The sequence below is a fragment of the Cherax quadricarinatus genome, chromosome 2 (assembly GCF_038502225.1).
Source record: "Cherax quadricarinatus isolate ZL_2023a chromosome 2, ASM3850222v1, whole genome shotgun sequence".
Lineage (NCBI taxonomy): Eukaryota > Metazoa > Arthropoda > Malacostraca > Decapoda > Parastacidae > Cherax > Cherax quadricarinatus.
The window spans coordinates 69,528,645-69,555,605 of NC_091293.1; the positions used below are offsets into that span (position 1 = coordinate 69,528,645).

General features: G+C 45.1%; 1 protein-coding gene across 1 annotated transcript in view; it reads right to left on the reverse strand.

The window, feature by feature from the left end:
- LOC128697459 (dorsal-ventral patterning protein Sog) overlaps positions 1-26,559 on the reverse strand; it is a 459,727-nt gene extending 433,168 nt beyond the window's left edge. Inside the window, exon 1 of the mRNA XM_070088902.1 lies at positions 26,456-26,559. The gene's annotated coding sequence lies outside the window, so the exon portion shown is untranslated. The remainder of the gene's footprint in view (positions 1-26,455) is intronic.
- Positions 26,560-26,961: the final 402 nt, after the last annotated feature.

Consider the following 26,961-nt stretch of genomic DNA (forward strand, 5'->3'; position numbering starts at 1 on the left):
GACCATCATAAACAAGACCATCACAAACAAGACCATCATAAACAAGACCATCATAAACAAGACCATCATAAACAAGACCATCATAAACAAGACCATCACAAACAAGACCATCATAAACAAGACCATCATAAACAAGACCATCATAAACAAGACCATCATAAACAAGACCATCATAAACAAGACCATCACAAACAAGACCATCATAAACAAGACCATCATAAACAAGACCATCATAAACAAGACCATCATAAACAAGACCATCATAAACAAGACTATCATAAACAAGACCATCATAAACAAGACCATCATAAACAAGACCATCACAAACAAGACCATCACAAACAAGACCATCATAAACAAGACCATCATAAACAAGACCATCATAAACAAGACCATCATAAACAAGACCATCATAAACAAGACCATCATAAACAAGACCATCATAAACAAGACCATCATAAACAAGACCATCATAAACAAGACCATCACAAACAAGACCATCATAAACAAGACCATCATAAACAAGACCATCATAAACAAGACCATCACAAACAAGACCATCATAAACAAGACCATCATAAACAAGACCATCACAAACAAGACCATCATAAACAAGACCATCATAAACAAGACCATCATAAACAAGACCATCATAAACAAAACCATCACAAACAAGACCATCACACAGAGACCATCACACAGAGATCATGACACAGAGACCATGACACAGAGACCATGACACAGAGACCATGACACAGAGACCATGACACAGAGACCATGACACAGAGACCATGACACAGAGACCATCACACAGAGACCATCACACAGAGACCATGACACAGAGACCATGACACAGAGACCATGACACAGAGACCATGACACAGAGACCATGACACAGAGACCATCACACAGAGACCATGACACAGAGACCATGACACAGAGACCATGACACAGAGACCATCACACAGAGACCATCACACAGAGACCATCACACAGAGACCATGACACAGAGACCATCACACAGAGACCATCACAAACAAGACCATCACACAGAGACCATCACACAGAGACCATCACAAACAAGACCATCACACAGAGACCATCACACAGAGACCATCACACAGAGACCATCACACAGAGACCATCACACAGAGACCATCACACAGAGACCATCACACAGAGACCATCACACAGAGACCATCACACAGAGACCATGACACAGAGACCATGACACAGAGACCATGACACAGAGACCATGACACAGAGACCATCACACAGAGACCATCACAAACAAGACCATCACACAGAGACCATCACACAGAGACCATCACACAGAGACCATCACACAGAGACCATCACAAACAAGACCATCACACAGAGACCATCACACAGAGACCATCACACAGAGACCATCACACAGAGACCATCACACAGAGACCATCACACAGAGACTATCACACAGAGACCATCACACAGAGACCATGACACAGAGACCATCACACAGAGACCATCACAAACAAGACCATCACACAGAGACCATCACAAACAAGACCATCACACAGAGACCATCACACAGAGACCATCACACAGAGACCATCACACAGAGACCATCACACAGAGACCATGACACAGAGACCATCACACAGAGACCATCACAAACAAGACCATCACACAGAGACCATCACAAACAAGACCATCACACAGAGACCATCACACAGAGACCATCACACAGAGACCATCACACAGAGACCATCACACAGAGACCATCACACAGAGACCATCACACAGAGACCATCACACAGAGACCATCACACAGAGACCATCACACAGAGACCATCACACAGAGACCATCACACAGAGACCATCACACAGAGACCATCACACAGAGACCATCACACAGAGACCATGACACAGAGACCATGACACAGAGACCATGACACAGAGACCATCACACAGAGACCATCACAAACAAGACCATCACACAGAGACCATCACACAGAGACCATCACACAGAGACCATCACACAGAGACCATCACAAACAAGACCATCACACAGAGACCATCACACAGAGACCATCACACAGAGACCATCACACAGAGACCATCACACAGAGACTATCACACAGAGACCATCACACAGAGACCATGACACAGAGACCATCACACAGAGACCATCACAAACAAGACCATCACACAGAGACCATCACAAACAAGACCATCACACAGAGACCATCACACAGAGACCATCACACAGAGACCATCACACAGAGACCATCACACAGAGACCATGACACAGAGACCATCACACAGAGACCATCACAAACAAGACCATCACACAGAGACCATCACAAACAAGACCATCACACAGAGACCATCACACAGAGACCATCACACAGAGACCATCACACAGAGACCATCACACAGAGACCATCACACAGAGACCATCACACAGAGACCATCACACAGAGACCATCACAAACAAGACCATCACACAGAGACCATCTGGCTCATACTCTGCACTTGCTTCTAATCACCATTCTATAACTACTCTACATAACATTCACGCTGCACACTGCCCTCAGACACGACATCATTACCTCCTCCCTCATCTTCACTGCAAATCTAAATTATAACTAGGGGCGTGTTAAAGTATCGGTATCGGTGGGCATCGGCCATTTTTACGGTATCGGTTAAAACCAGACGATACTAGCCGATACTTTTTAAACTATTAATATTATATGTGAGCTTAAAAATATCAACATTAACACTGTACCTCACGATTTCAAGGAAGGGAAATCCTGCATCACAAACCTACTGGAATTCTAAGACAAGGTAACGGAAGTAAGAAACGAGAGAGAGGGGCGGGTAGATTGCATTTTCTTGGACCGCAAGAAGGCCTTCGACACAGTTCCACAAGAGATTAATGCAAAAGCTAGAGGATCAGGAATGCATAACAGGAAAGGCACTGCAATGGCTCAGAGAATATCTGACAAGGAGGCAGCAACGAGTCTTGGTACGTGACGAGGTGTCAGAGTGAGCGCCTGTGACGAACGGAGTTCCACAGCGGTCAGTCCTAGGACTAGTGCTGTTTTTGGTATATGTGATTCACATGACGGAAGAAATAGATTCACAAGTGTCTCTGTTTGCAGACGATATGAAGTTAATGAGGAGAATTAAATCAGATGAGGATCAGGCAGGACTACAAAGGGACCTGGACAGGCTGTAAGCCTGGTCTAGCAACTGCCTCCTAGAAGATAACCCCACCAAATGCAAAGTCATGAAGATCGGGGAAGGGCAAAGAAGACCGCAAACAGAGTATAGGCTAGGTGGCCAAACACTGCAAACCTTACTCAAGGAGAAGGACCTTGGGGTGAGTATAATACCGATCACATCTGAGGCGCACATCAACCAGATAACTGCTGCAGCATAAGGGTGCCAGGCAAACCTAAGAACAGCGTTCAGTTCAAGACTCTGCACACCGTGTTTGTCAGGCCCATATTGGAGTATGCAGCACCAGTTTGGAACCCACACCCGGTCAAGCCCGTCATGAAATTAGAGAAAGTGCAAAGGTTTGCAACAAGACTAGTCCCAGAGCTAAGGGGTATGTCCTATGAAGAAAGGTTAAGGGAAATCGGCCTGACGACACTGGAGGACAGGAGAGATAGAGGAGACATGATAACATATAAAATACTGCGAGGAATTGACAAGGTGGACAAAGACAGGATGTTCCAGAGATGGGAAACAGAAACAAGGGGTCACAATTGGAAGCTGAAGACTCAAATGAGCCGTAGGGATGTTAGAAAGTATTTCTTCAGTCATAGAGTTGTCAGGAACTGGAATAGTCTTAAAAGTGACAGAGTGGAGGCAGGATCCCTACATAGTTTTAAGACGAGGTTTGATAAAGCTCATGGAGCAGGGAGAAAGAGGACCTACCTGGAGTCTACCTGGAGGGTATTCCGGGGATCAACGCCCCCGCGATCCGGTCCACGACCATGCCTTCCGGTGGATCAAGGCCTGATCAACGAGGCTGTTACTGCTGGCCGCACGCAATCCAACGTACGAACCACAGCCCGGCTGATCTGGCACCGACTTTAGGTATCTGTCCAGCTCCCTCTTGAAGATAACCAGGGGTTTACTGGCAATGCCCCTTATGGCTGGTGGGAGGCCGTTGAACAGTCTTGGGCCCCGAATACTTACTGCGTTTTTTCTTAGTGTACCAGTGACGCCCCTACTTTTCACTGGGGGTATGTTGCATCGCCTGCCAAGTCTTTTGCTTTCGTATGGAGTGATTGCTGTGTGCATATTAGGGACAAATCCCTCCAGAATCTTCCAGGTGTTGATTATGATATATATATATATATATATATATATATATATATATATATATATATATATATATATATATATATATATATATATATATATATCTCGCCTGCGCTCCAGTGAGTACAAGTCAAGTGCTTCCAGGCGTTCCCAGTAGTTAAGGTGTTTGATGGAACTTATACGTGCAGTAAAGGTTCTCTGTACATTTTCTAGATCTGCAGTTTCACCTGCCTTGAATGGGGATGTTAATGTACAGCAATATTCCAGCCTAGAGAGAACCAGTGATTTAAAAAGGATCATTATTGATTTAGTATCTCTTGTCTTGAATATTCTCATTATCCATCCTATCAGTTTCCTCGCAGATGTGATAGTGGCATTGTTGTGGTCCTTGAAGGTGATCCTCAGACAGTACCACTCCCAGGTCCTTTGATTAGAGTTTGTAGTATACTCAGTCCTAGTTATTATTTCCTCCAATTTTCCATAACGGAGTAGTTGGAATTTGTCTTCATTAAACATCATTTTGTTCTCCGTTGCCCATTGGAAAACTTGGTTTATATCTTCTTGGAGATTTGTCGTGTCTTCAATGGATGACACTCTCATGCAGATCCTAGTATCGTCTGCAGAGGATGATACAGTGCTATGGATGGTTTACATCTCTGTCTATGTCTGATATGAGAATGAGGAAAAATATTGGTGCAAGTACTGTGCCTTGTGGGACACAGCTCTTCACTATGGCAGCATGCGATTTAACTCTGTTTACCACTACTCTTTGTGTTCGATTGGTTAGGAAGTTGAAGATCCATCTGCCTACTTTGCCAGTTCCTTTAGCACGCATTTTGTGTGCTATTACACCATGGTCGCACTTGTCAAAGGCTTTTGCAAAAATCTGTGTACACTACATCTGCATTCTGTTTATTTTCCAGTGCATCTAAGACCATATCATAGTGGTTTATCAGTTGCGAGAGGCAGGAGCGATCTGCTCTGAAACCATGTTGCCCTGGGTTGTGCAATTTTTGGGAGTCCAGGTCGTTTGCTATCCTGCTTCTTAGAACTCTTTCAAAGATTTTTATGATGTGGGACGTTAAAGCTATTGGTCTATACTTCTTAGCTACTGCTTTGCTGCCACATTTATGGAGTGGGGCTATATCTGTTGTTTTAGTGACTGTGGAATCTCGCCTGTGTCTAAGCTCCTCCATAGCATAGTAAGGGCCCGTGAGAGGGGTTTCTTGCAGTTCTTAATGAACACAGAGTTCCACGAGTCTGGGCCTGGGGCTGAATACATGGGCATGTCGTCGATGGCTTTCTCAAAGTCTAGTGGAGTTAGGGTTATGTCAGAAATCTGGCATACATTGGCAGGATTTTGAGGCTTATTCATGAAAAAAATGTTTGGATTGTCTATCTTTAGACTGCTTAGTGGCTCGCTGAACACAGAGTCAAATTGAGATATCAGTATCTCGCTCATTTCTTTGCTGTCGTTTCTGTAGGATCCGTCTTGTCTGATCAGGGGACCTATACCAGAAGTGGTTTTTGCCTTTTTTTGGCATATGAAAAGAAATATTTCGAATTTCTTTCAATTTCACTAATCGCTTTTAGCTCCTCTTGTCTCTTCTGGATCCTGTATGAGTCCTTTAACTTTAGCTCAATATTTTCCACTTCCCTGGTTAGCACTTCCTTCCATGTTTCAGATAATTTGGCATTCTTGAGGAGCGCAGTGATTCTTCGAAATTCTTCTGTAGTGGGACTTCGAAATTCTTCTGTAGTGGGAGCGTCTCTCTTTCTCCAATTTACTTCTTTTCTTTTTTCTTAGAGGAATATACCTCAAACATACTTCAACTACCAGGAGGTTGATCTTTTCAAGGCATTTTCTAGGGTCCATGTAATTTATCTTCCCAACATGTTTCATTTAGGGCATAGTTTACCTGATCCCAGTTGATGTTCTTGTTGTTGAAGTTGAATTTGGTAAAGGTACCCTCATAGTTGTATGCATCTTGCCGATCAGGACTCCTGTGCATGTAAGTCTGGACTTCGATTAGATTGTGATCAGAATTTGTTGATTTTGATATTGTTATGTTTCTTACTAGATCATCATTATTTGTGAAAATAAGGTCCAGTGTGTTCTCCAGTCTTGTTGGCTCCACTATCTGCTGACTTAGGGTGTGTTTGTTGCAGAAATTCAGCAGCCCCTGTGTGTGTGACATTTCATCTGAGCTACCTCCACGGATTATTTCATCTACAACATTATTTGCTATATTCTTCCATTTTGTGTGTCTTAGATTGAAGTCACCAAGCAGCAAGATGTTTGGGGATGTGGCTGGAAGGTTGTCCAGACAGGAGTCAATTTCTGATAGTTGTTCTTTGAACTGTTGGGAAGTTGCATCCGGTGGCTTATATGCCAGTATAATGACTAAGTTTTAGTTACCGATTTTTATTGTCAGAACTTCAACTACATCATTTGTGGTGTTCAGTATCTCTGTGCAGATGAGCGACTCTTTGACATACAGGCCAACCCCCCCCCCCCCCTTATTGCCTGTTCTTTCTGTCGCATCTGAAAAGGTTGTATCCAGGTATCCATATTTCACTGTCAAAGTAATCTTTTACGTGGGTCTCTGTGAAGGCTGCAAACAGTGCATTTGACTCCCCTAGAAGTCCACTAATGAAAGGTATTTTGTTGTTGGTGGATGGCTTAAGGCCCTGTATATTAGCAAATATAAATGAGGTTGTGTTGTATGTTTGTTGGGGGGATTTTGTTGTTGGCATCAGTAGTTGTGAGTCTGGAGGGGCCACTTGCTGTGCCACTGAACTATTTTGGTTATCTCTGCTTTGTATTGGACTGATGAAGCCACTGTGTGGCGAAACGTTTCCTAAATAAAGATTCCCATATGGTGCATAAGTGTCTCAATCTTTAACTTATCTCTTTCAATTTTCTTTCTTCGTTTCCTACCACTAAACAATCACTTGGGGTGTTGTCATAGCTACCATAGCTACTATGATTCGTTGTACGGGGTGTGTGCTTCCTGGTCCCTTTTAAAAGATATGCGGAGCAATTGGTATTGTAACATTGTTTTTCAAATACTGAGGACTGACACATCTCAGGGTGGAAGAATTTGTAAGAGGTAGAACGACACACTCCTGTAAACAGGTCACGGCATTTTTTGGGATGCTCAAAGTTGCATGCTCCATTTGTTTTCCCTGATATTCCATGTTTACAGATGCCCCAAACAGAATTTGCACCATTTTGTTTTTGGCTGGGTACAATTCATACTGGATGTATTCCTAATTTATGCAGGCCAACCAGAGACACCACCATCTGTTGTCATGACACCAACATTTTTCCTGGGAGGGGATTCCCCGACTACATCTGTACCAGAGGCTATGACTGTGATGGCTGCAGAAGAGTCTACCCCGGAAGAGGACTCCTCTATTACTGTACTAGAGGCTATGGCGTTGGTGGCTGTGGTGGAGTCTTTAACTGAATCCGGATTTTCACAATGGCTGGGGGCTGGGTCTGGGTCAGCCCTAGGGCTGGGGACTGAGCTAGCTGTTGTTTTTGCTTCCTGTGTTTTTTCCAGTGTGTATCTGCTTATTTTTAGGTCAGTTGTTGTAGATTGGGCATTGTGTGTGTTAGACTTTACTCCTCTCCTATCTTCCCATGCTCTATATATTCCAGGTAGACTATTCAATAGTTCCTCCTTTTTTTCATGTTTATTGTTTATTAACCTCCTGAGTGCTTTCCTGAGGCGGGGCCAGGAGCTACGAATCAACCCATGTAGCCACAATTCGGTGAGTACAGTTAGGTGAGTATATACACACAAACACAAACACACACACACACACACACACACACAAACACACACACACACACACACACACACACACACACACACACACACACACACACACACACACACACACAGACGAGTCACAGGGACGTTAGGAAGTATTTCTTTAGTCATAGAGTCGTCAGGAAGTGGAATAGCCTAGCAAGTGTAGTGGAGGCAGGAACCATACACAGTTTTAAGAAGAGGTGTAACAAAGCTCAGGAAGCATAGAGGGAGAGGACCTAGTAGCGATCAGTGAAGAGGCTGGGCCAGGAGCTGAGTCTCGACCCCTGCAACCACAATTAGGTGAGTACACACACACACACACGCACACACACACACACACACACACACACACACACACACACATACACACACACACACACACACACATACACCGGGGCCAGGAGCTGTGACTCGACCACTGCAACCACAACAAGGTGAGTACACACACACACACACACACACACACACACACACACACACACACACACACACACACACAACAGACGAAGTAATAACATCATCTCAGAGAAATTAAGTTTTTTAATATTTATTCTTTCTCTGACATGTAATACCGTTTGTGTAATAAGATTTTTCTTATATCATGAACATTATCATTATCATTTTAAAAATTAAAAAAAAAAAATATCAAAAGTATCGCTATAGATATTGGCCGAAAATTGGGTATTGGTATCAGCCAAAAGTTTGGTATCGTCGTATCCCTAATTAAAATCCACGGTTCACAACCATATAAATGTTGGTACCACTATACGCTTCCCTTTTTTGAGTCTCCATGGATAAGGTTCCTTGTCTCCCCAGATGTCTCAGTGCACCACTTACCTTCCCCAGCGTCAGTGCTACAGTCCACCTCATGTTTCACACACCTGGCCACACACCCGGCCACACACCCGGCCACACACCCGGCCACACACCCGGCCACACACCCGGCCACACACCCGGCCACACACCCGGCCACACACCCGGCCACACACCCGGCCACACACCCGACCACACACCCGGCCACACACCCGGCCACACACCTGGCCACACACCCGGCCACTCACAAATATCAGAAAACATTCACTTCCTCCACACTCCTTTCCTTCCAGTCTTTCTTTAAAGTAAGAGAACACAAGTGCAACTAATGTGACAGTTTATTGTGGCAACGTTTCGCTCTCCAGGAGCTTTGTCAAGCAGTTACAAACAGTACATGGACACAGAGGGTATATATAGACATAGAGTGAGGCGTAATTCTAGTGGTAGTAGTAGTAGTACTACTACTACTACTACCACTAGTATTGCACCTCACTCTATGCCTATATATACCCTCTGTGTCCATATACTGTTTGTAATGGCTTGACAAAGCTCCTGGAGAGCGAAACGTTGCCACAATAAAATGTCACATCAGTTGCACTTGTGTTCTTTTACTTTAAATATTGTCTGTAATTCTACCAACATATGTACAGTCTTTCATTACCTAAAATAATAACAAGAATGATAATAATAAGACACACAGTAGAGTGGCAGGGAGGTGGTCAACCAACTGCTGTGACCGAACCCATCAGAAGCTTCAATTACCTCGGTAAATATTACCCAAACCCAACATACATTTATGCTATGTATACCTGTATACTTATGCAGCGTCAAGGATGAAAAACCTGTTAATGAAGGAGATGAACAAACATTGTAGGAACATTTAACAAGTAATATGTAGATTTTCTTTCATTTTACGGCAAGTTCTCTCACGAAGCCCTATAAATTAATTTCTTTTTTTGTATATCCGGCTGAAAACTTAAAAATTTAGAATTGAATAATGCGTAAACAGGCCTATAATATACGCAGAATTCAGTATTGGATACGCTTTTTCAGTCACAGTTGCAAAAAAAATCACACTTTGAAGAGGACCATTAGAACAGCGTTTACTGTATAATGCACAAGGTATAAGACATAAGTAAACGATAGATTTTATTAAATGTTTTTTCTCCATTTAGGTTAAGGAATAAAGTTTGATTCTTCACATCTTCACGACCTTCACACAGAGTCATGTTGATGCTGGCGTCGTAGTGCTGCTCTCCAAGGAAGAGAATTTTAATAAACTCAACTCTTTTTAAGCTAAAGTACTAATTAGATACATATTTACCGCACTTCGTCCTTCCTTTTAGGGAGAGGAGCGCTAAACTAGCACTGCTGACCACCTTCCTGATAATTTCTTCCCAGAGAAGCGTTCTCATGATGTTCACTCAAGCATCATCCTTGGCTTTTTCTTCCTCTTTACTTTGAACATAAATATTTGTTCATACGAAAGTGCGAAAGTTTTTGACTTTACTATGGTATATATATATATATATATATATATATATATATATATATATATATATATATATATATATATATATATATATATATATATATACAGCAGTAAGAAGTAAGCAGTAAGAAACATTCGCCTAGAAGCTGCCACTTTACTCCAGCCACACCAACTGGGCTTTGGGGTCTCTCAAGGCAGTGAAGCTGCAGCTCATGCGGCAAGGACCTACATCAGGGACCTACCAGAAAACAAGGCCGTAGTCAAACTTGATTTTAGAAATGCCTTTAATATGGTGAAGAGAGATGCTATCTTGCCAACTGTTCGGGATCAGTTCCCCAGTATTTTTCCCTTCATTTCAGCCGGCTACAGCAAACCCTCAATTCTTTTGTTTGGAAAACATGAAATTCTCTCATCAGAAGGTGTTCAGCAGGGGGACCCACTAGCTCCACTTCTCTTCTGCTTGGCAGTAAGAGAACTAACTTAGAGCCTAGGCAGCGAGCTCAACATCTGGTACCTGGATGATGGCACTCTGGCAGATACTGAAGAGTCCCTGGTACGGGACCTACAATTAGTAAAAACACAGGGAGAAGACTTGGGACTCCTCCTCAATCCCTCCAAGTGTGAAATCGGCAAACCAGGAAATAATCAATGCTGTGCGAAGAATCCTCCCAGAAGTCTCTACTACCACTCCGTCCAACAGTACCCTCTTGGGAGCACCGCTGGGTCACCAGGCCATCAACACAGTCCTCAAGGACAAATTGAATGACCTGATGAGAATGGAGGAGGGAATAAGCAATCTTGATGCCCATGATGCTCTGTATCTCCTCACAAGGTGCCTTACTATTCCAAGACTCACTTACTTCCTGAGGTGTGCACCCTCTTTTGACAACCCAACACTCGACGAATAGGACGCACACCTGAGGTCAACCTTTAAGAAGGCACTGAACCTGTCACTAGAGGATCAGCAACGGGATCAGGCAACCCTCCCAGTGCGACTGGGAGGTATAGGGGTGCGCAAAGCAACGCATGTTGCTTTACCTGCTTTTCTGTCTTCGTGTTTGGCTTCCAGTGCATTAGTCAAGAAGATTGTTCCCGAACGCTTGAGAGATGTGGTAGGAGCTCAAGACCCCAGGTTTACTGAAGCAGCGATTCGGTGGGACACCCTTACAGATTCCTCCAGTAGACCAGCTCCTCCCAAAGAACACAAACAGTCCCACTGGGACAAACCGATCATGGAAAAAATCGCTAACACAATGCTCTCCAACGCCTCAGGAAAGGGCAAAGCTCGTCTCCTAGCAGTGAAGGCACCACACTCAGGAGATTTCCTGTTAGCTGTTCCCAATTCCTCCCTGGGCACTCGACTAGACCCAAAGGCCATTCGGACTGGTGTTGCTCTTCGCCTAGCCGCCCCCATCCTCACCGAACATAGGTGTATTTGCGGCAGGGCGACAGCTGATCAATTCGGACTTCATGGTCTCGTGTGTCACACAGCAGAAGGGAAGTATGCCAGACATGAGGAGGTCAATGACATTATAAAGAGAAGCTTCACCACAGCCCGTTGCCCAGCTCAACAGGAACCCCAAGTGCAGAGGTCTGACGGAAGTCAAAAGCGTCCTGATGGAGCCACAATGCTACCTTGGAAGGATGGAAAGCAGATTGCCTGGGACTACACCTGTGCCGCCACATTGGCAGACACCTACTTGCCATACTCCGTAGTGGAAGGGGGTGGAGCGGCCAGCCACAGGGAGACCCAGAAGATCCGCAAATATGAAGACCTTTCCCCTTGCTATAACTTCATCCCAATAGGGTCGGAGACTCTTGGAGCATGGGGCAAGTGTGCTCTAAAGTTCCTCAAAGAGCTGCGTGAAAAGCTCATCATAGAAACCAAGGACCACAGGGCGAGCAGCTTCCTCTTTCGGAGACTCAGTGTTGCGATCCAGAGAAGAAATGCCTGCAGCATTCTGAGCACGCAGCCCACCGCCGGGGAGCTGGACGAAGTATTCGAGATGTAGCTCTGAGTTACCTATGTTGTTTTCCTTTCTATTGTATCTTTGTGAATGTTTTGTCAATGTATTTTGTCTTTAAATAAAATATATATTAATTAAATATAGGGGGTGGTAGGAGAAAATTCTCAAACAGCTTCAGGGAGAACCTTGAGTTTCCCCTGAAGCAAGTTTATTCTTTTCTCTGAGGATGAGGTCCCTAGAATAGTTCTAGAGGTGGTACCTCCCTATATATATATATATATATATGTATATATGTATATATATATATATATATATATATATATATATATATATATATGTATATATATATATATATATATATAAATATATATATATATATATATATATAAACACTGATCTCTGACTGAAGGAGACTCAGTGTTTGTGTATATTTCGCATGCTCTCGCGAATTCCTTGCATATATATATATATATATATATATATATATATATATATATATATATATATATATATATATATATATATATATATATATATATATATATATATATGTGTGTGTGTGTGTGTGTGTACTCACCTAATTGTGTGTCTGTGTGTATGTGTGTGTCTGTGTGTTTGTGTACTCACCTAGTTGTACTCACCTAGTTGAGGTTGCGGGGGTCGAGTACAAGCTCCTGGCCCCGCCTCTTCACTGGTCGCTACTAGGTCACTCTCCCTGAACCATGAGCTTTATCGTACCTCTGCTTAAAGCTATGTATGGATCCTGCCTCCACTACATCGCTTCCCAAACTATTCCACTTCCTAACTACTCTGTGGCTGAAGAAATACTTCCTAACATCCCTTTGATTCATCTGTGTCTTCAGCTTCCAACTGTGTCCCCGTGTTGTTGTGTCCAGTCTCTGAAACATCCTGTCTTTGTCCACCTTGTCAATTCCTCTCAGTATTTTGTAAGTCGTTATCATGTCCCCCCTATCTCTCCTGTCCTCCAGTGTCGTCAGGTTGATTTCCGTTAACCTCTCCTCATAGGACATACCTCTTAACTCTGGGACTAGTCTTGTTGCAAACCTTTGCACTTTCTCTAGTTTCTTTACATGCTTGGCTAGGTGTGGGTTCCAAACTGGTGCTGCATACTCTAATATGGGCCTAACGTACACGGTGTACAGGGTCCTGAACGATTCCTTATTAAGATGTCGGAATGCTGTTCTGAGGTTTGCCAGGCGCCCATATGCTGCGGCAGTTATTTGGTTGATGTGCGCTTCAGGAGATGTGCCTGGTGTTATACTCACCCCAAGATCTTTTTCCTTGAGTGATGTTTGTAGTCTCTGGCCCCCTAGACTGTACTCCGTCTGCGGTCTTCTTTGCCCTTCCCCAATCCTCATGACTTTACACTTGGTGGGATTGAACTCCAGGAGCCAGTTGCTGGACCAGGTCTGCAGCCTGTCCAGATCCCTTTGTAGTTCTGCCTGGTCTTCGATCGAATGAACTCTTCTCATCAACTTCACGTCATCTGCAAACATGGACACCTCGGAGTTTATTCCTTCCGTCATGTCGTTCACAAATACCAGAAACAGCACTGGTCCTAGGACTGACCCCTGTGGGACCCCGCTGGTCACAGGTGCCCACTCTGACACCTCGCCACGTACCATTACTCGCTGCTGTCTTCCTGACAAGTATTCCCTGATCCATTGCTGTGCCTTCCCTGTTATCCCTGCTTGGTCCTCCAGTTTTTGCACTAATCTCTTGTGTGGTACTGTGTCAAAAGCCTTCTTGCAGTCCAAGAAAATGCAATCCACCCACCCCTCTCTCTCTTGTCTTACTGCTGTCACCACATTTGCTGTCTTCCATGCCTCAGGCAATCTCCCTGTTTCGATAGATGTATTGAATATTGTTGTTAGGGGTACACATAGCGCCTCTTCTCCCTCTCTCAGGACCCATGGAGAGATGTTATCTGGCCCCATTGCCTTTGAGGTATCTAGCTCACTCAGAAGCTTCTTCACTTCTTCCTCGGTTGTGTGTACTGTGTCCAGCACATCGTGGTGTACCCCACCTCTCCATCTTTCTGGAGCCACTTCTGTCTCCTCTGTGAACACTTCTTTGAATCTCTTGTTGAGTACCTCACATACTTCATGGTCATTTCTTGTTGTCTCTCCTCCTTCCTTCCTGAGCCTGATTACCTGGTCCTTAACGGTTGTTTTCTTCCTGATGTGGCTGTATAATAGCTTTGGGTCAGATTTGGCTTTTGCTGCTATGTCGTTTTCATATTGACGTTGGGCCTCCCTTCTTATCTGTGCATATTCGTTTCTGGCTCTACGACTGCTCTCCTTATTCTCCTGGGTCCTTTGCCTTCTATATTTCTTCCATTCCCTAGCACACTTGGTTTTTGCCTCCTTGCATCTTTGGGTAAACCATGGGCTCATCCTGGCTTTTTCATTATTCCTGTTACCCTTGGGTACAAACCTCTCCTCAGCCTCCTTGCACATTGTTGCTACATATTCCATCATCTCATTAACTGGCTTCCCTGCCAGTTCTCTGTCCCACTGAACCTCATTCAGGAAGTTCCTCATTCCTGTGTAGTCCCCTTTCCTGTAGTTTGGTTTCATTTGTCCTTGCCTTCCTGCTTCCCCCTCCACTTGTAGCTCTACTGTGTATTCGAAGCTCAAAACCACATGATCGCTGACCCCAAGGGGTCTTTCATATGTGATGTCCTCAATATCTGCACTACTCAAAGTGAATACTAAGTCCAGTCTTGCTGGTTCATCCTCTCCTCTCTCTCTTGTAGTGTCCCTTACGTGTTGGCACATGAAGTTTTCCAGTACCACCTCCATCATCTTAGCCCTCCATGTATCTTGGCCCCCATGTGGCTCCAAGTTCTCCCATTCGATCTCCTTGTGGTTAAAGTCGCCCATGATCAGGAGCTTTGCCCTGCATGCATGAGCTCTTCTGGCCACTGCAGCCAGTGTGTCAACCATCGCTCTATTGCTCTCATCATACTCTTGCCTTGGCCTCGTGCTGTTCTGTGGTGGGTTATACATCACTGCAATTATCACCTTGGGACCATCAGAGTGAAGCGTTCCCGCTATGTAATCACTTTCTTCTCCGCTGTCTCCTCTCTCCAGCTCATCAAAATTCCATCGGTGTTTGATCAGCAATGTCACTCCTCCACCCCCCCTGTTCCTTCTGTCTTTTCTCAGGATCTGGTATCCCGCTGGAAAGATGGCATCTGTTATCATACCTGTAAGCTTGGTTTCTGTGATCGCTATGATGTCTATTGATGCCTCTTTGACTCTTTCGTGCCACTCCTCCCACTTGTTTGTTATTCCATCAGCGTTTGTGTACCATACCTTCAGTTTCCTTTCCAACACTGTGGTTTGGGGGGCCTGTGGGGGTGGGAGACCTGGTAGCTTACTGTGGGATTCTATGGTTGGGGGTTGGGTGGAAGCTGTGGGTATGGATTGTATTGTGTGTTGGGATGGTGTGATAGGTTGTGGGGTTCTGAGAATAGTTGTGTGTGTGTGCTTGCCCTTGCTGCTCTGTTCTGCTCTGACTGACCTCTGCTGGTTCCATCCTTGTCTCCTTTCCTAGCTCCTTTCGCTTTTTTGTCCTCTCCCTCAGCTGCTTTCTCTCTGTTTGTGTTCTGTCTCTGTCTAGGAACACCTTCTTGTACTCTTCCGAACTTTTCAACCGTGGTTTCTCTTGGAGGATCCTGTTCTGCACTGTTTCTGTCCTGAGAATCAGCTTGATCAGTCGGTTTCTCCCCTTCAAGTACCCCCCTATTCTCTGAAAATTTACAATCTCATTCATGTCTTCTCCCCCTATTTCCGTGATGATCTTCTCAATCTCCTTTCTTTCTTCCTACCGTCTTTCAGTGAGTGTCCTTTCCTCTCTCTCCCGAAGCCCATGGATAATCACTGATTTTGCCCTTTCCTCCTCCCATTGCCTCTCCCTCTGTGACTCTGGTTCCTGTCTGTATGTGGTCATTTTCTCCCTTGATTTTTCCAGTGGCTCTTGGTAGCATGGTTGTGCCTCAGCATTCGACCTATCTCCCTCTCCATCTGCACCCATCTGCTCTTCCCTTCCACTCCCTGGTCCTTCTTTGCAGGCTGATATGACCTTAGCATAATTCATATCTCCTTCCTTCCTGTTCAGCCTCTCATCATCGTATGGTGTGTCTTCTCTGGTCACTACCCCTGAGACTTGCTTCAGCCTGTTTACCTCAAATTCTAGGACCTTTACCCTGGCTACTGCAGTTTCGACTTGTGCCTCCCAATTCTTCGTCTCCTTCTCCAACCTCTTTTCCAATTTCACAGAGAGCTCTTTCTCCATTTTTTCAGAAAGCTCTCCTAATTTTCTCTCCCATTCTTGCTCTATCCTTTTCCACTGTTCCTCCATCCATTCCTCCCTACCAGTACCATTGTCATCTGATCCCTGATTCCTGCGAGTCCCAACCGTTTATTTTTTTTTTTTAATGAAAGAGAGAGAGAAAAAGGGGGAAAGAGTGAGAGATAGGGAGAGAGAGAAGGGGAGCCTAGAAGGAGGGGAAAAGAAGGGAAAAAGGGGGAGAAAGTGAGAGGGAAAAGGTAAGAGAGAGGGGGGAGTGACAAGGGAAGAGAGAGAGAGAGAAAAGAAGAGGAAGAGAGAGAGGAAGAGAGAGAGGGAGAGGGAGAGAGAGAGGAAGAGAGAGAGAAAGAGTGAAAGGAAGAGAGAGGAAGAGAGAGAGGATGAGAGAAAGGATGAGAGAGAGGATGAGAGAAAGGGGGAGAGAGAAAGAGAGAAAGAGAGAGAGAGAGAGAGAGAGAGAGAGAGAGAGAGAGAGAGAGAGAGAGAGAGAGAGAGAGAGAAGAGAGAGGAGAGGAAGAGAGAGGAGAGGGAGAGAGATGGGGGGGGGAAAGGAAGGGTTATAGGGTCACTTCACAGGAAGGTGTAAAATCCTGTATATGTGTGTGTGTGTGTGTGTGTCTATATATGTGTGCATGTGTGTCTGTGTGTGTGTGTGTGTTTATGTGTGTGTTTGTGTGTGTGTGTGTGTGTGTGTGCATATGTGTGTGTGTGTGTGTGTGTGTGTGTGTGTGTGTGTGTGTGTGTGTGTGTGTGTGTGAGTGAATGTGTGTGTGTGTGTGTGTGTGTGTGTGTGTGTGTGTGTGTGTGTGTGTGTGTGTGTGTGTGTACTCACCTAGTTGTACTCACCTAGTTGAGGTTGCGGGGGTCGAGTCCGAGCTCCTGGCCCCGCCTCTTCACTGATCGCTACTAGGTCACTCTCCCTGAGCCGTGAGCTTTATCGTACCTCTGCTTAAAGCTATGTATGGATCCTGCCTCCACTACATCGCTTCCCAAACTATTCCACTTACTGACTACTCTGTGGCTGAAGAAATACTTCCTAACATCCCTGTGATTCATCTGTGTCTTTAGCTTCCAACTGTGTCCCCTTGTTACTGTGTCCAATCTCTGGAACATCCTGTTTTTGTCCACCTTGTCAATTCCTCTCAGTATTTTGTATGTCGTTATCATGTCCCCCCTATCTCTCCTGTCCTCCAGTGTCGTCAGGTTGATTTCCCTTAACCTCTCCTCGTAGGACATACCTCTTAGCTCTGGGACTAGTCTTGTTGCAAACCTTTGCACTTTCTCTAGTTTCTTTACGTGCTTAGCTAGGTGTGGGTTCCAAACTGGTGCCGCATACTCCAATATGGGCCTAACGTATACGGTGTACAGGGTCCTGAACGATTCCTTATTAAGATGTCGGAATGCTGTTCTGAGGTTAGCTAGGCGCCCATATGCTGCAGCAGTTATTTGGTTGATGTGCGCTTCAGGAGATGTGCCTGGTGTTATACTCACCCCAAGATCTTTTTCCTTGAGTGAGGTTTGTAGTCTCTGACCCCCTAGACTGTACTCCGTCTGCGGCCTTCTTTGCCCTTCCCCAATCTTCGTGACTTTGCACTTGGTGGGATTGAACTCCAGGAGCCAATTGCTGGACCAGTTCTGCAGCCTGTCCAGATCCCTTTGTAGTTCTGCCTGGTCTTCGATCGAGTGTATTCTTCTCATCAACTTCACGTCATCTGCAAACAGGGACACCTCAGAGTCTATTCCTTCCGTCATGTCGTTCACAAATACCAGAAACAGCACTGGTCCTAGGACTGACCCCTGCGGGACCCCGCTGGTCATAGGTGCCCACTCTGACACCTCGCCACGTACCATGACTCGCTGCTGTCTTCCTGACAAGTATTCCCTGATCCATTGTAGTGCCTTCCCTGTTATCCCTGCTTGGTCCTCCAGTTTTTGCACCAATCTCTTGTGTGGAACTGTGTCAAACGCCTTCTTGCAGTCCAAGAAAATGCAATCCACCCACCCCTCTCTCTCTTGTCTTACTGCTGTCACCATGTCATAGAACTCCAGTAGGTTTGTGACACAGGATTTCCCGTCCCTGAAACCATGCTGGCTGCTGTTGATGAGATCATTCCTTTCTAGGTGTTCCACCACTCTTCTCCTGATAATCTTCTCCATGATTTTGTGTGTGTGTGTGTGTGTGTGTGTGTGTGTGTGTGTGTGTGTGTGTGTGTGTTCAATAAGATCACAGTAAACAGGTGATATCACAATATGCTTAACAACTACTGTGAAAAAATAGCGAAATTCCAATCGCTTTCGTGACCTCTCACATTATCAAGGAACTATAAAAATAAAAGGTTAACAGGAAGGCATATAAGGGCGAGACTACACCTCACTGCCTCCCCACAACAACACCTGACTTTGTATGATGATGTAGTAGGTAGTCAGTGATCCGTGAAACACAGCTTACATTCTACCCAAAAATTTGTCTAATGTACCTTAAACTCATCTCAAATTTTATTAATTGTAAATGAATCCAATTTATATAAACCAAAAGAAATATTCACCTTATTTTCAAAACTACTTTTAATGAAACATGATTCTATTATATTCCTGTCGACCATGGACTTGCTTGATATAACTTTCTCAGCTTTTTGTAAATCAGATAATCACTGAGGCTATAAGGAACGAGTTTGTAGTTACTGGTTGTCAAAGGCACTTGTTAGTTACACGTGCGTGCGTGTGTGTGTGTGTGTGTGTGTGTGTGTGTGTGTGTGTGTGTGTGTGTGTTACCATTTTGTCCTATGCACATGTCGATTAGACACTAGGCCTGTTGTATATGCGTGTATATGGGTGGGTGTGTACTCACCTAATTGTGGTTGCAGGGGTCAAGACTCAGCTCCTGGCCCCGCCTCTTCACTAATCGCTACTAGGTCCTCTCTCTCTGCTCCCTGAGCTTTGTCATACTTCGTCTTAAAGCTATGTATGGTTCCTGCCTCCACTACATCACTTGCTAGACTATTCCACTTCCTGACAACTCTATGACTGAAGAAGTACTTCCTAACATCTCTTTGACTCGTCTGAGTCTTCTGCTTCCAATTGTGTCCCCTTGTTTGTGCGTTCCCTCTCTGGAACATCCTGTCTCTGTCAACTTTATCTATTCCATGCAGTATTTTGTATGTCGTTATTATGTCTCCCTTAACCCTCCTGTCCTCCAGTGTCGTCAGGCCGATTTCCCTTAACCTTTCTTCGTAGGACATTCCCCTTAGCTCTGGAAGTAGCCTTGTTGCAAACTTACGCACTTTCTTTAATTTCTTGACGTTCTTGACCAGGTGTGGGTTCCAAACTGATACTGCATACTCCAGTATGGGCCTGACATACACGCTGTACAGAGTCTTGAACGATTCCTTACTGAGGTATCGGAACGCTATTCTCAAGTTTGCCAGGTGCCCATATGCTGCAGCAGTTATCTGATTGATGTACACCTCAGGAGATGTGCTCGGTATTATACTCACCCCAAGGTCCTTTTCCTTGAGTGAGGTTTGCAGTCTCTGGCCACCTAGCCTATACTCTGTCTACGGTCTTCTTTGCTCTTCCCCGATCTTCATTACATTGCATTTACAGGGGTTAAATTCGAGAAGCCAGTTGCTGGACCAGTCTTCCAACCTGTCCAGTCTCTTTGTAGTGCTGCCTGATGCTCATGCAATTTAATTCTCCTCATTAACTTCACATCATCTGCAAACAGGGACACTTCTGAGTCTATCCCTTCTGTCATGTCATTCACATATACCAAAAATAGCACTGGTCCTAGGACTGAGCCTTGTGGAACTCCGCTTGTCACAGGCGCCCACTCTGACACATTGTCACATACCGTGACTTGTTGTTGCCTCCCTGCAGTGCCTTTTGTGTTATGTGTGTGCCTGATCATCTAGCTTTTTCACTAATCTCTTGTGAGAAACTGTGTTGAAGGCCTTTTTGCAGTCCAAGGAAATGCAATCTACCCACCCCTCTCTCTCTCTCTCTCTGTGTCTTATTTCCATTACCTTGTCATAAAACTCCAGTAGGTTTGTGACACAGGATTTTCCTTCCTTGAATCCATGATGGTTGTCGTTTACAAGCTTGTTCCATTCTAGGTGTTCCACCACTCTCCTACTGATAATCTTCTCCATGACTCTGCGTACTATACACGTCAGCGACACTGGTCTGTAGTTTAATGTGTGTGTGTGTATGTGTGTGTGTGTGTGTAGGTGTGTGTGTGTGTGTGTGTGTGTGTGTGTGTGTGTGTGTGTGTGTGTGTGTGTGTGTGTGTGTGTGTGTGTACTCACCTAATTGTGGTTGCAGGGGTAGAGACTCAGCTCCTGGCCCCGCCTCTTCACTGACCGCTACTGGGTCCTCCCTTTCCCTGCTCCATGAGCTTTATCATACCTCGTCTTAAAACTATGTATAGTTCCTGCCTCCATCACATCGCTTGCCAGACTATTCCACTTCCTAACAACTCTGTGGCTGAAGAAATACTTCCTAACATCCCTTTGACTCATCTGAGTCTTCAGCTTCCAATTGTGACCCCTTGTTTCTGTGTCCAATTTCCGGAACATCATGCCTCTGTCCACCTTCTCTATTCCACGCAGTATTTTGTATGTCGTTATCATGCCTCCCCTGACCCTCCTGTCCTCCAGTGTCATCAGACCGATTTCCGTTAACCTTTCATCATAGGACATTCCCCTTAGCTCTGGAACCAGCCTTGTTGCAAACCTTTGCACTTTCTCTAATTTCTTGATGTGTTTGACCAGGTGTGGGTTCTAAACTGGTGCTGCGTACTCCAGTATGGGCCTGACGTACACAGTGTATAAAGTTTTGAACGATTCCTTACTGCTGTACCGGAACGCTATTCTCAGGTTTGCCAGGCGACCATATGCTGCAGCAGTTATCTGGTTGATGTGTGCCTCCGGAGACTTGCTCGGTGTTATGGTCACCCCAAGGTCTTTCTCCTTGAGTGAGGTTTGCAGTCTTTGTCCACCTAGCCTATACTCTGTCTGCGGTCTTCTTTGTCCTTCCCCAATCTTCATGACTTTGCATTTGGAAGGTTGAATTCGAGAAGCCAGTTTCTGGACCAGGTGTCCAGTCTGCCCAGGTCTCATTGTAGTCCTGCCTGATCCTCATCCGATTAAATTCTTCTCATCAACTTCACATCATCTGCGAACAGGGACACTTCAGGGTCTATCCCTTCCACCATGTCATTCACATATATCAAAAATAGCACTGGTCCTAGAACTGACCCCTGTGGGACCCAGCTCGTCACATGCGCCCACTGTGATACCTCTTCACGTACCATGACTCGTTGTTGCCTCCCTTTCAGGTATTCTCTGATCCAATGCAGTGCCCTCCCTGTTATACGCGCCTAATCCTCCAGCTCCTGCACTAATCTTTTGTGAGGAACTGTGTCAAAGGCCTTCCTGCAGTCCAGGAAAATGCAATCCCCCCACCCCTCTCTCTAGTGTCTTACTTCTGTTACCTTGTCATAAAACTCCAGAAGGTTTGAGACACAGGATGTGTGTGTGTGTGTGTGTGTGTGTACTCACCTAGTTGTACTCACCTAGTTGAGGTTGCGGGGGTCGAGTCCGAGCTCCTGGCCCCGCCTCTTCACTGATCGCTACTAGGTCACTCTCCCTGAGCCGTGAGCTTTATCATACCTCTGCTTAAAGCTATGTATGGATCCTGCCTCCACTACATCGCTTCCCAAACTATTCCACTTACTGACTACTCTGTGGCTGAAGAAATACTTCCTAACATCCCTGTGATTCATCTGTGTCTTCAACTTCCAACTGTGTCCCCTTGTTACTGTGTCCAATCTCTGGAACATCCTGTCTTTGTCCACCTTGTCAATTCCTCTCAGTATTTTGTATGTCGTTATCATGTCCCCCCTATCTCTCCTGTCCTCCAGTGTCGTCAGGTTGATTTCCCTTAACCTCTCCTCGTAGGACATACCTCTTAGCTCTGGGACTAGTCTTGTTGCAAACCTTTGCACTTTCTCTAGTTTCTTTACGTGCTTGGCTAGGTATGGGTTCCAAACTGGTGCCGCATACTCCAATATGGGCCTAACGTACACGGTGTACAGGGTCCTGAATGATTCCTTATTAAGATGTCGGAATGCTGTTCTGAGGTTTGCTAGGCGCCCATATGCTGCAGCAGTTATTTGGTTGATGTGCGCTTCAGAAGATGTGCCTGGTGTTATACTCACCCCAAGATCTTTTTTCCTTGAGTGAGGTTTGTAGTCTCTGGCCCCCTAGACTGTACTCCGTCTGCAGTCTTCTTTGTCCTTCCCCAATCTTCATGACTTTGTGTGTGTGTGTGTTTGTTTGTGTGTGTGTGTGTGTGTGTATGTGTACTCACCTAGTTGAGGTTGCGGGGGTCGAGTCCGAGCTCCTGGCCCCGCCTCTTCACTGATCGCTACTAGGTCACTCTCCCTGAGCCGTGAGCTTTATCATACCTCTGCTTAAAGCTATGTATGGATCCTGCCTCCACTACATCGCTTCCCAAACTATTCCACTTACTGACTACTCTGTGGCTGAAGAAATACTTCCTAACATCCCTGTGATTCATCTGTGTCTTCAACTTCCAACTGTGTCCCCTTGTTACTGTGTCCAATCTCTGGAACATCCTGTCTTTGTCCACCTTGTCAATTCCTCTCAGTATTTTGTATGTCGTTATCATGTCCCCCCTATCTCTCCTGTCCTCCAGTGTCGTCAGGTTGATTTCCCTTAACCTCTCCTCGTAGGACATACCTCTTAGCTCTGGGACTAGTCTTGTTGCAAACCTTTGCACTTTCTCTAGTTTCTTCACGTGCTTGGCTAGGTGTGGGTTCCAAACTGGTGCCGCATACTCCAATATGGGCCTAACATACACGGTGTACAGGGTCCTGAATGATTCCTTATTAAGATGTCGGAATGCTGTTCTGAGGTTTGCTAGGCGCCCATATGCTGCAGCAGTTATTTGGTTGATGTGCGCTTCAGGAGATGTGCCTGGTGTTATACTCACCCCAAGATCTTTTTCCTTGAGTGAGGTTTGTAGTCTCTGACCCCCTAGACTGTACTCCGTCTGCGGCCTTCTTTGCCCTTCCCCAATCTTCATGACTTTGCACTTGGTGGGATTGAACTCCAGGAGCCAATTGCTGGACCAGGTCTGCAGCCTGTCCAGATCCCTTTGTAGTTCTGCCTGGTCTTCGATCGAGTGAATTCTTCTCATCAACTTCACGTCATCTGCAAACAGGGACACCTCAGAGTCTATTCCTTCCGTCATGTCGTTCACAAATACCAGAAACAGCACTGGTCCTAGGACTGACCCCTGCGGGACCCCGCTGGTCACAGGTGCCCACTCTGACACATCGCCACGTACCATGACTCGCTGCTGTCTTCCTGACAAGTATTCCCTGATCCATTGTAGTGCCTTCCCTGTTATCCCTGCTTGGTCCTCCAGTTTTTGCACCAATCTCTTGTGTGGAACTGTGTCAAACGCCTTCTTGCAGTCCAAGAAAATGCAATCCACCCACCCCTCTCTCTCTTGTCTTACTGCTGTCACCATGTCATAGAACTCCAGTAGGTTTGTGACACAGGATTTCCCGTCCCTGAAACCATGTTGGCTGCTGTTGATGAGATCATTCCTTTCTAGGTGTTCCACCACTCTTCTCCTGATAATCTTCTCCATGATTTTGCATACTATACATGTCAGTGACACTGGTCTGTAGTTTAATGCTTCATGTCTGTCTCCTTTTTTAAAGATTGGGACTACATTTGCTGTCTTCCATGCCGTGCGTGTGTGTGTGTGTGTGTGTGTGTGTGTGTGTGTGTGTGTGTGTGTGTGGTGTGTGTGTGTGTGTACTCACCTAGTTGTACTCACCTAGTTGTGGTTGCAGGGGTCGATTCATACCTCCTGGCCCCGTCTCTTCACTGGTCGCTACTGAGTCACTCTCCCTGAACCATGAGCTTTATCATACCTCTGCTTAAAGCTATGACTGGATCCTGCCTCCACTACATCGCTTCCCAAACTATTCAACTTCCTGACTACTCTGTGACTGAAGAAATGGCCGATATGTCGAATAGGTAAAATTTGTCAATTAGCAGGAAATAATTTAAAATTAAATCCTTTCTGCAATTTTCTCTTATACACCTAAGGATATATCTTTTCATTTATGCTAATGTAAATATCAATAATTTTGTACCAAGAGAACCTCAGAAAACCCACCCAACCTCACTGCAACAAGCACAGTTTAATCTAGCCCAATCCATCCAAATACATTTTAGATAAGTTTACAATAATTTAATAATAAACAATGAAATATATTTTTTTCGTTAGGTTCAGAATGATTTTTGCGAAACCATTGCATACACAAACTTTCGCCCGCCCCACTCGGCAAGAAGAGCGCCGCTAAGCCAAAATTGCAAATCTCACCCACTCGGCACTACATACATATACGCATGTGATATACTCTGGAAAACAAGCAAAGCTACACACAAAGAAATATCGCAGCCAGGAGAATATGAACGTGACCCACCAGGTCCCCACAAGTGCAGATAGCGACACACTGGTGCCTTCAACCACACAGCTACACAAACTTTAATAAGTTCAAGGCATACTTGCCTCAGAGCTGGCCACACCGGAGAACCTCAACCACTTTTCTTAGTTAATACTTCCTCGCCGTGTATGTACTGGTTAGGAACGATGCTTGAGGCTCACTGGTGTGCTCAGTTTAGAGGAAAACATATCTAGTATTCTGGATGGACGCCCAAAGTTATGAGGTGTCTGTAGCTGGCGAGGCAGGTAGCAACACTGCAAGCTTTAGCGACGCTAACGTGGAGAGTAACGTCATTCACGAGGTAGTAACACTAACAAGGTAGTTAGTGACATTAACAAGGTAGTGACACTAACAAAGTAGTTAGTGACACTAACAGAGTAGTTAGTGACACTAGCAAGATAGTGACACTAACAAGGTAGTGACACTAGCAAGATAGTGACACTAACAAGGTATTTAGCAGTAAAGTATGTTAACAGACAGACTAGAAGCCACACATGTAGAGGGAGTTTAACCGTTACTAACAGTTAACTCACCTGTTAACGGTAGAGAGGACGAGGAATATAATCATATGTTGTGTCTGGGTATCAAATGTACTCTCAAGGTCTGCTGTGTGTGTGTGTGTGTGTGTGTGTGTGTGTGTGTGTGTGTGTGTGTTTGTGTGTGTGTGTGTGTGTGTGTGTGTGTGTGTGTGTGTGTGTGTGTGTGTGTGTGTGTGTGTGTGTGTGTGTGTGTGTGTGTGTGTGTGTGCCAGTTGTACATGTGTGTGTATAAATGTGTGTGCGTACACACACCTGGAGAACACCTGATACTCTCGTTCTGGCCAGGTGATCTGCTGAGGTACCCGTCACGGTGACAGCTGTGGCTTCAGTGAGAGTGAGAGTGAGAGAGAGAGAGAGAGAGAGAGAGAGAGAGAGAGAGAGAGAGAGAGAGAGAGAGAGAGAGAGAGAGAGAGAGAGAGAGAGACAGACAGACAGACAGACAGACAGAGTACCAAAGGCGTACCATGAATACCAAAGGAGTAGCAATAATACCACAGAACTAAAAAGGATGGCAGTAGTAATAAAACAATACCTAACGAATACTAGTACCAAAGAGGTGGTAGCAGTAGCAGTAATGAATAACCGGGTAGTTAAGAGGGATGAGTACTCACACTCTCGCAGACACACTTGACACAGCTCCAGACACCGAAGGGAGGTCCCAGGTCAGGGCTCCACTCCTCCCCCAGGGCGAACCTCTCCTTGCCCAGCCGACACTCTGTGGTACAGAAACAACATTAGTAAGTCACCAGCGTGTAATTATGCTAAACATGCTTTAGATATGTAAATAATTAATGGAAAAAGAACTAACACATGGCACTTTGGGTGCCACCCTCCCAGGACTGCGTGGCATCTCCGGGCACTGGAAATCTGGGGTTTCAATGGTAAACTTTGAAGAACCCGCAAAACTTCTGCTCTTTTAACCACAAATGTATGGGAATTGAGCCTAATTCTCTGATAATTCCACAATTGTCGGGGAATTCCACAGTTTTCTTAAAAATTTGCAAGAAAAGCTAGTAACGCTACTAAAAGAACTAGAGATAATCATTTATAACCTAGTCGAAATTCTCTTAGGACTAGCTAAAATAACCTAAGAGATAGCCACTTCTCTCTGAGAACA